This window comes from Corvus brachyrhynchos, unplaced genomic scaffold, assembly GCF_000691975.1.
Source record: "Corvus brachyrhynchos isolate BGI_N302 unplaced genomic scaffold, ASM69197v1 scaffold142, whole genome shotgun sequence".
NCBI classification, from domain to species: domain Eukaryota; kingdom Metazoa; phylum Chordata; class Aves; order Passeriformes; family Corvidae; genus Corvus; species Corvus brachyrhynchos.
The window spans coordinates 1,668,946-1,679,667 of NW_008237226.1; positions in this window are offsets into that span (position 1 = coordinate 1,668,946).

Sequence of the window (10,722 nt, forward strand, 5' to 3'; positions counted from 1 at the left end):
CAGCCATGGGCACTCACAGCCCAGAGAGCCAAACGTGTCCTGGGCTGCATCCAAAGCAGCGTGGGCAGCAGGGGAGGGAGGGGATTCTGCCCCTCTGCTCTGTTCTGGTGAGAGAGACCCCACCTGGAGCATTGCATCCAGCTCTGGGGTTCCAGCACAGGAAGGACATGGACCTGTTGGAGCAAGTCCAGAGCAGGGCCACCAAGATGATCAGAGGGCTGGAGAACCTCTCCTGTGAGAAAAGGCAGAGATTTGGGTTTGTGCAGCCTGGAAGAGATGGCTTAGGGGTGACCTAATTGCAGCTTTCCAGTACCTGAAGAAAACCTTCATGAAAGATGGAGAAGGACTTTTTATGAGAGCATGTAGTGACAGGACAAGGGGGAGTGGCTTCAAACTGAAAGAAGGTAGGTTTAGGTTAGCTTTTAGGAATAGATTCTGTAAGGGTGGTGAGGCACTGGAACAGTTCACCCAGAGAAGCTGTGGATGCCCCGTCCCTGGAAATATTTAAGGCCAGGTTGGATGGGTCTCTGAGCAATTTGGTGAAGTGAAATGTGTCCTGCCAATGGCAGAGGGATTGGAAATGGTCTTTAAGGTCCCTTCCGACCCAAACCTTTCTATAATTTTATGATTCTGATTCTATACCTCTCCTGCAGCAAGCTGAGGTAATTTCGTCTTGTCCTCTCGCTTGTTACCTGGGAGGAAAGGCTGATTCCTACCTCACTAAAAATCCTTTCAGGATTTTCCTTTGAAACAGGTTCCCAGGCTCCTGCTTCTCTTCCTGGCTGAGAGGGAAGGAATGAAAATCAGAGCAAGAAATTGCAGGGTGTGATCATCTACACTGTCACACTTTCTCACATCCTTGTTACTGATGGTTTCTGTACAGTGTTTTTTTATCTTAAGCCCACAGACAACTGCAAGGTGAGAGAAAGAGAGGTAGAAGAAAGGGCCTCTGAAAAGGAACAAACTGGAAAAAAAAAGACAAAAAAGAAAAACCTCTGTTGGGAAAGACTAGGGAACCCAAATGCAGGTTTGGGACAGGCTTGAGGGATCCAGTACTTTTAAAATGCTTAGTATGCTCTGAATGCTACAAACTCTTTGAGGACATAAATGAGTAACTCGTGTTTTCAATTTTCAGCTTCATATTTGCTATATCACCATTTTGTCAGAATAATAGAACAAGGTAGACTTTAACTTGTTTCAGGAGTATATTCTCGATCCATCACCAATGTGCCTATTAAGCAACACAGTTTAGTACAACATAAAAACCTAAAAATGCCACGGAACCTACTTTTCTTGTGATTTACAGTTCCTTCTTATCTTTTTTTTCCATGTCCAGCCAGCATCTTGATTTGAACCATTCCTGTTACAGCAATAATTGGCACAATGGCTGAAAGCAGAGGAATCAGCTGCCAGCCACAGACCAACAACAAAACATCCCAGTCCCAAGAACCGCTACATTTTGGGCAATTAGTGCCAATCTGGAACCTGTAACCTGGAAATGAATGAAACCATTGTAAATTACTCTGGTTTATTTTAAAACTAGACAGGAAATATTTTTTTACCTAGACAATTGAGATTTATTCACCGGACGCCATCTGAAAGTGCTTAATTTGGTCTAAATATTCTGCAGAATTGGATGCTTTGTCTTTTGTCAGTTGTACAGATGTTTCCCTCAAGCCTTCTGTATCTTATCTAGTATTTCTCCTCTGCTTCCATATATTCACTCAGACTTACAGTCCTTGTTCACAGGTTTTGCCCAAGAAAACACAATGGCATTTCATAAATCTCATATATTTTTTTATATGTACAACCATGACTTTAAACTTGCCACATCCCAAAACATGACATTTCCTAACTTGGAGTCTGAGATGACTACTTTTTTCTCTGACCACTTTTATCTTTAAACAGAGGAGAAACAGTGCTGCAAAGAGAAAGTTTTCCTTTTTGAGGGATACAATTAAGCATTTTGTTAATATTTTTAATATTTGCAATATTTAGCATGAAAACACAATGCTGTCTAGACATCTAAGCAGATTGGATAAATAACTTAAGACTCCTTGGATGACTCATTTATATTAGTGATAATAAGTGGATCAAACATTAATATCAACTAGGAGGAAATTATTTATAAAATACATTTTTGTGACAACAAAATAAATGTTACTTAATAAATTAAAAATTAATAAATAATTAATTAATACAAAACGTCAGTCTGCACATCACCTAATTAGGTTACATTAGAGAACTTAATCACTTCATATTACAACAGGATGACACACATAATATGGTTTTCCTTGCATATGTTCATAAATGCAAGAGATCTAAATGTTTAATAGAGATATGGAAACACAAAACTCCTTTTTGCAATAGCACAAACACCACCAAATTATTTAATATTTAATGTAGCTTTACAATAAATTTTTCTTGTGAATTTAACATGTTTTTGACAATCAGATGCTCAGTAAATAGTGCCATGGAAGCTGCCAATCAGGGACAATTACTTGGATTTATAACATGCATCTGCAAAGATTACAAAACAATATACCTTCTCCTGTTATAAAACTAGAAATAAATCTTCGTTGTCTGTCAGTTATAAGTACTGTGAGAGCTGTAACTCTGCTGTGAAATGTTTCTGAGCATTGCTGCAAAATCTCTGTGGTGTCTGAGAACACGTATGGGAAATAGTGTGCAGAGCTGGGAGATTTCTCAACACCACCTCTTCCTCATCTGGAAGATACTATTTTTAGGGGGAAAATATCTTGGCAATTATACACTTTTCTATCTCATTAACAATTCAAATTAATTGGTGAGAGGTACCAGTGACTTTAAAACACATCTTTGAAAACTAAAATGTCTGAATTAAATGCAAGACATTTGTCTTATTTAAATCCAGGAAGCAAAAATAAAAAATTCATTCCATCTTTCCTCCAGATTTGCCAAATATCAAAACTAAAATGTCATCATCATGAAATAATCTTAAGTTTTGTATTACTTTACACATGCATAATTTGTTTCAAAGAATGGTATTTTTGTGTAAGAACTGTTACGGTATTTTAAGAGTTTTTATGTTTCTTACCATAAGTGTATAAATGCAGAACCTTTATACATAAACAAACATATTACATGTTGATTTCTTGGGGTTTTATTGAGGGTAGGGGATCATTTTTAAGTGCAGTAAAGTACTATATTCTTATATGTGGTAAGAAAAAAAATACGTGAAAGAAGCAGTTCTGATTCGGCTCTAGGCTAACAAAGCCAGGTGGCTGCTTTGGTGTTACATGCTAGGAGAACACACCACATGTGTTGGTGCTAATACACAAAACCCTCCCAGGCCCCACTCTTGCACTGCCTGACACTTGAAGAGGTTGCCAGGTGGACACTTGACACCAGAGTAAGAAAAGTGAATACAGTGGCATTACTTGAATCCTCAGACCATGAAGACCACTCATTTTCCTTTAGGGTCTTTTCAAGCCCTTCCTGCAGGGATTTGTTGAGATTCAGCATGGTCTGAGAGACCTCACTTTCCTCCTTGGCTGGTCAAAGAAGTCTCATGGGACTTAATTTCCAAGGAGGTGACCTATAATCCCTTCCCATATAAACCAGAAAGAAGAGGCATCTGGGTTGCTAGGGAAGGGGTTAACAAGTGGAGCTGATGTGAGTCACGTTGGCTCTGGGAACGTCTCAGGGAGGAAACGATCCTCTGTGGAGGCCAGGAAACCTTCACTCAGCTGCATGGGCTCAATAAGTGGTGAGGTTGTGGACGTAGCTGGGATAAACCACTGTCTGTAGTGAGAGAATGACAAGGGAGGGATGTGTCTGGTCTAGTCTCACATTGCTCTGCTTTCTACTACTTCAGGGATCACAAGCATGCCTACAACTGGGTCAGGCGAGAGTAAAATTTAGTAGAAATTCAGAGAAGGATTGAAGTTATGCTGTGGATTGATAATATGCTGAATACCAACATTTCCCTAAAATACGTGATGAATTAAAAAGAATACTTGTTAGGGTATCCACTGGTAAGGGTAGGAATGGCAACAAAATAGGGAAAAAAATATTTGCATTAGTTCTAGCTGTGCTAAAATATAGACTGAAAACACCATCAAGCCCTCAGGGCAAGTACCACTGCAGGCTGTGCCTCCCAGGTAGGGTTTGGTTTAGCAGTTTCCACTGGCATCTCACACACTCTGCAGCGGGTGCTGAGCAGCTCAGCCCTGCTCCAGCTCCAGGAGGAAGCTAGTGCCAAGCCTCCAACGGTGGTGATAGGGCTGCTTACACACACTCTTGGGAACCTTGCTGACCTACTCACTGCTTAGCAACTGGAGACGGCCCTGCTTGCATTCCAGGCTGATTATTTTTGAAAGATTTAGCTTCGTTGCTGACTGTACTTCTACTGACAGCAGAGCCCTGCTCCTAGACCTGATCCCTACTGTTACTGTCTTTGGCTCTGTGCCTTCTACCGAGGAGCAGCCACCAGTTTAGTGAGTGCAGTTAGTCAGATATCCAGGTCCTATTCTCTTCACTAGTTATTTTTTGTGGGTCCTAGTCTATATGAGTTAGCTGTCTTTGAAGGCTGATTTGAATTTCAGGTTCAGTCTCGTAGAACACAGTCTACTTTCTCTGGTCCTCCATCCCAAGGTGCTTTGATTTTATTAAAACAGCTAAATAAACACCACAATTACCTTTGAGCTTTTCTACACTTGACGTAGAGTTACATTTAAAAACCATTCAAAATATGTACCTGGACCTGTCTGTGGTAGCCTGTTAACCCCCTGATTCTGTGATGTTCCCTCTGTTCCTTGTCCTAGCCTTGGCCACTCCTTCAGTTTCTCCCTATTTCCTCCTGTACCCCAACCCTGCCCAGGGACCACCCTTGAGTTCCTGACAAAAGCACCCTGACCCCGGTGTCTCTCTCTGCCACCGAGGGCACCGGCACAAGATGTGAATAAAGCCATCTTACCACCTTCATGAGAGACCCTTCTCTACCTCCTTTGCCATCCACTGCGTTGTAACGCTGCTGGCTGCTGGAGCCAGATCGCAGGGCTGTCCGAAATGGACTCCGGGAAGTGACTGATCGCACAGCCCTAGGAAACCCCGCTGTGCTCTCAGGGAGCTGCAGCCTGCTAGGCAGAGTCCAGCAGTTACAACACCTCTTCTGAAGATCTAGCACAGCTGGTTTCCAAACTGAGCTAAAGAAATCAGTGTGGTATCTTTGTGGGTAGGACCACAGCATAACTGCTTAAATAAACACAAAGACAGTTTATGTCATCTAAACAAACAAGCATTTCTAAAGCTCCAGAAAACTAAATATATAATGTTTTAACCTGACTCAGAAGTCATCCTTTAAATACTATGGATCAAAGCCTCATTGTAAGAATTTCTCCAGCTTTGCCTAATGTGAAATCCTGTTTGAGAAAAAAAAAAAAAAGGCTTTTGTATTACCTTATCATATTTTTTGTCTTTTTCAGGTAAGTAAAGTGACTATGTGCATACAGTTTAAAATAATATTACCATGTAAAAAAAAAATCAATCTGTAACTGAGGTAATCCAAGTTTTTAAAACCTAAATTTCGCACCTATAAGGTAGAGAAAAATGATACATTATTAAGAAATAAGTGTATATCATGTAGCAGTCTTCAGGCTCCACCAGACCCTATGCTTGTTTTAGGCACTGTACAAATACCAAGGATTTCCCCCTCTCTCTCTAGGAGCTTACAGTCAAAACCTATAGTGCTGCTGGTTATTTTCTAGAGGAAGCCTCTAAACCTGCACAGATACTGACTACAACACAACTCAGTGTGCACAAAAATATGCTGGGAATCTCTCGCTCCTGGGGCAGGGCCATGCAGGGCCAGACCACACAGAGATGAGATGAGCTGAGCTGAGCTGAGATGAGATATGAGATGAGACAGGCAGACACATTAGGTTGAGGAATACCCATAACAGCTACATCAGCATCTTCTTTTCTTTTCCAAGGGCATCAGAGAACTGGGAATTGCCTGAAGAGAGGGCAAAGGCTGGATGTCTTTTCAGAAAAGGCACCATATTCTCAGAGGCATCAGGCAGAAGGAAGCAAGGTGGTGTTCACAACTCTACAGACTAGGCAAGAACAAGTAGCTGAGCAATAAATAAAGCAATTTGCACATGTAAATGAGATATACAGTAAGTCACTTACCTTTCATGGAACTATCCAGAAACAGAAGTTGAGAATTTAATATTAAAGTAATTTTTTTAATAATATTACTCAAACAATTTTAAGTACCACAACAAAGCATTTAGCTTCAGAGGAAAAGGCATTTCCACAGAACTCTTTTAGGATTATGTCAGTTTATGAGTCCTTACCCAGACACACAGGATGCCTTCACAAATTTTGTTTAAAAGTTATGCCCTCTCAAGTGGGATTGTGTTCCTTTTTTATCCCATTAGTTATGAAAAACACAGGCAAGTATGAATACAGAGACACGAACTTTTAGATCAAGTTCATGATGCAGGTTTCTGAACCTTTTAATGCTTTTCTGAACGGATGGGGTTTTTTGTCCAGTCAGTATTGATCCTTTCTGTGCTTTCTCTGAGGCATCTGATGCACTGCCTTCTTTCTGTAACTGATCCTCAGTTCCTGATGCCTGAAACAAAACACAGTATAATGCTAAAATTTGTTTGCAGCCATCCAGAGGGACCTTGGTGGGCTCAAGGTGGGCCCCTGCAAACCTCATGGAGTTCACCAAGGCCAAGTGCACCTGCACTGATGTAATCCAACACAGACAAGGGCTGGGAAGAGAATAGATTGAGAGCAGCCCTGCCAAGAAGGACTTGGAGACGTTGGTTGATAAGAAGCTTGGTATGACCCAGCAATGTGCCCTTGCAGCTCAGAAAGCCAAACACACCCTGGGCTGCCCCAAAAGCAGCGTGGGCAGCAGGGTGAGGGAGGGGATTCTGCCCCTCTGCTCTGCCCTAGTGAGACCCCACCTAGAACACTGCATCCAGCTCTGGGGGCCCAACATAAAGACATGGACCTGTTGGATAAATCCAAAGAAGGCCGCAAACATGATCAGAGGGCTGAAACGCCTCTCTTATGAGGAAAGACTTGAGAAAACCTGAGTTTGTTCAGCTTGGAGAAGACAAAGCTCCAGAAAGACCTTACAGGAGCCTTCCAGTACCTAAAAGGGGCTACAAGAAAGCTAGAGAGGCCCTTTTTAACAGGGAGTGTAGTGATGGGATAAGCAGTAACAGTTTTTAAATGGATGAGAGTAGACTTAGATTAGATATTAGGAAGAAAATTTGTGCAGATGGTGAGGCACTGGAGTAGGTTGTCCAGAGAAGCTGTGGATGCTCCATCCCTGGAAGTGTTCAAGTCCAAGTTGGAGGGGGCTTTGAGCAACCTGGCCTAGTGGAGGGTGTCCCTACCCATGACAGGGGGGTTAGAACTGGATGGTCTTTAAGGTCCCTTCAAACCCAAACCATTCTGTGATTCTATGATTCTATCTGATCCTGTACTTTCAAATGATGAACAATTCTGAATAAAAACTACAATTCCTGTCAAGTAGAAGAAAGATTGATGAGCTGAGTATTTTTGCAAAGCCCAGTTAAGTACTGAGTTTCATTCAGTTTTCTCTACATTCACTAAAAACCTAGACATTACGCTAACACACATAAGCAGGGTGTGGGGGTGTGGGTGTGTGGGTGTGTGGGTGTGTTTTAGCCACATATTTTTTTTTTTCATTATTTTATTATGTTAAACTGTTATGAAAATATACAGAACTAAGTTAACTGAAGAGACCTGCCAGAAAGTCATTTTAAAATGCAAAAATTATATTAAAAGTCTTAAATTAAAGGAGAATCAGAAAGTCACTGAGAGGGACTTTCAGTGCAAGGAGGGAGCTAAGAAGAATAGGAAACAAAATTTATAGCTATTTCCAAGTGTAGGCCTGAGAGAAACTGCTTGAGAAGTTCAGGAGATAGCTTGGGAGATAATAAAAATATTCAAGATAAGTCATGTCTGAATTACAAAACTTCAGAAGTCTGAGTCATTAAGATGCTGTGGATTTGTAAAGGTACTTGCATAAAAGATTTTGAATTTTCACAATGAGAGTGGGAGGCATTGGAGCAGAGGGCTTGAGGAGGGTGTGGAGTCTCCATTTTTGGAAGTATTTCAAAGCCAATTGTACATAGCTCTGAGCACCTCTGCCCTGACCTCAGAGTGCATCCTGCCTTCAGCAGGGGTTGGATTAGATGGCCATCTCTAACCTGAGTGATTTTATAATCCTATGACTTAGTTAACGTTCCTTCAGAACCAAATTCAGGAATGTCTCAGGATTTCATTTGGCAGATCAAAGTGAGAGCTGATTCAGGTACCGATGCCACTTTTAACCACACAGCCTCTAGATCTGGTAATTTTGGACAAGTACAGTGCAGTTCTCAACCATTCTATCAGTGAATTCAAGAACAGGGTGCCGAGGATCTCAGTTTTGTCTTCATTCCTGAAATGACTTAAACAACTGATGTATCTTTTCCTAATAAAGAGGTGGGGATTGTTTTTCAGGATAGGGAGAATTTTGGCGCTGCTAAATTATCGTTGAAAGGGATTATAACTTTAATTCTCATCTTATATTGATGCGCACTTGTTGCCACACAAGTCTTGGATAAGGAACTTCTTCTCTCCAGTTGCATCTCTACCAGTGTACAACAAGGAAGGGGACCTTTTCTGGATGTGAGTGAATGAATCAAGGGGCAATTAATCTACAGTAGATTACCTAGCAAAGGTAGGACTTTAGGTGCCAGCAAGTGGGTTTTGATTTTAGTCTGGTGACTATGACGTAGTCTGGAAAAGTAGTCTGAGAGGCAATCAACTCCACATCTTCCTTTTTTCCACAATCTTAATTTTTACCTTCACATATACTTTATTTTTAATGTCATACTTCTGAAAAAAAATTGTTTAGAACTCCTGTAATTTACAGCTTTGAATTAAACTTGAACATTTTACTTAATATGAATTTTTCCTTATCTGAAGTTTAGCAGTCTTCAAGGGAGCTGTTTTCCCCTGGAGTTTCTTCACTGAGAAAATACTGCAAAGCTGGAAGTACCTTTGGGAGCAATTCAATCCAGTTAGGTCAATGGTGCACCCTATGATAAAATCTATGAGAAAAGCTACCTGCATATTGACAAGCTTGTAGTAAATTCCATTCTGTTCCATTAATTCATTATCAACTTGTTCTGTGATGACACCATTTTCAAGTGCAGCTGTAAGATCTGCATTTTGAGCCACTGAGCTATGTGTAGCATCTTTTCCTGACCTGGAAACAGTGGAATTGTGGCTCCAGATGAACATTTTCAGGCACATATAACATTTCCTCTCTTCATATTAGAGTTGAACAATAGATTTTAAAATGGTGTTCTAGTAAAGATCAAAATGGACAGCTGAGGAATTTGAACTTCACAATATTTTTAAGTTTCTTCAAGGTAAACTAAAGCAAAAATGTAACTTAAATCAGATACTGCAAAATATAGTTTCAATGAAAATATATGTTAAGGTACTTAAAATCATACTTGCATCACTCATACAGTTTTTTCCATTTTTTAAATTACTCATAAACAAATTTTAGAAGTATGTAGTTTGTCATGACAGATGTATTTACAGGCACATTGTGACAGTGTCTGCTGGGATAACTTTGTATTAATATCGAATGATCCAAGAAATGACTACAAACTTCATATAATTCAGTTTAAAAATCTTCACTAAACATTTTGAACTGCCAGAATATAAGTGGATTACTATGTTTTCCAATTAGGAAATAAAAGATAAAATTGTAATATATGGCATGTTGTCCATGAAATTCTAAATAAACCTGATATCTTTATATTGTAATGTGATTTTAAGAACTGGAAATGACAGCCATTCAAACAGCCTATAAAAATATGTATGATTTTTCTTGGTAGACTGAGAGATTCACTATATCTGAGGTGATACTAAAAAGCTAAAATCACATCAAAATACAGAAGAAAATCGAGTTAACATCCTTCATTATAAAAAGCAGAACGTCCCATCCACAAAAACAGTAAATAGAGATTCATCAGAAGTTGGGTAAAGCCTGCAGAGAAAAGAGTCTAGTCTACATTGGATGTAAACCTTCTGTGGAGGTACATGTTGAGCACAGTGAGGAAGTGTTGGGGAAGATGAAACAGGAAAGCCTTATAAATATGATTGCCTGACAAAAGATTTTGGGAATATGAAAACTACAGGCAACATCGAAATGAAAGCCACTTTTGAAATACCAAGTCTTAGTTACTGAACAACTGGAAAACAATGGTATGGCCGACTGAAGGTAATCCCCTCTTGATGGAATAATACCCTCTGCTTGCAAACAGGTCCAAGGGTCAGAGCAGACCCTACTAGCTCAGCAGAAGGGGTCCAAAGAGTAGTTTTTAGAAGTTAAGATGTAACACTCTATGGTAATATAAGAACTCTTATAGGCTGTATGTAAATGCTATAGGATTTGTATCTTGTATTAGATTGGTTAGTGACAATTAGAATATTCAGTACAGAAGATGATTTATTGTATTGTAACCAGGACTTCAGACATTCTCATTCTCTCTTCACTTCTACTTCGATTCTCATACTTCTCTCTTCCACTTCTACTCTTGCTCTTACACCCTCTCTCTCTCTCTCACCCGTTCACTCTCTTGCTCTCTTGGGCCTGCTCAGAGCTGAGTCTGGCAGCTCTGAGCAGTG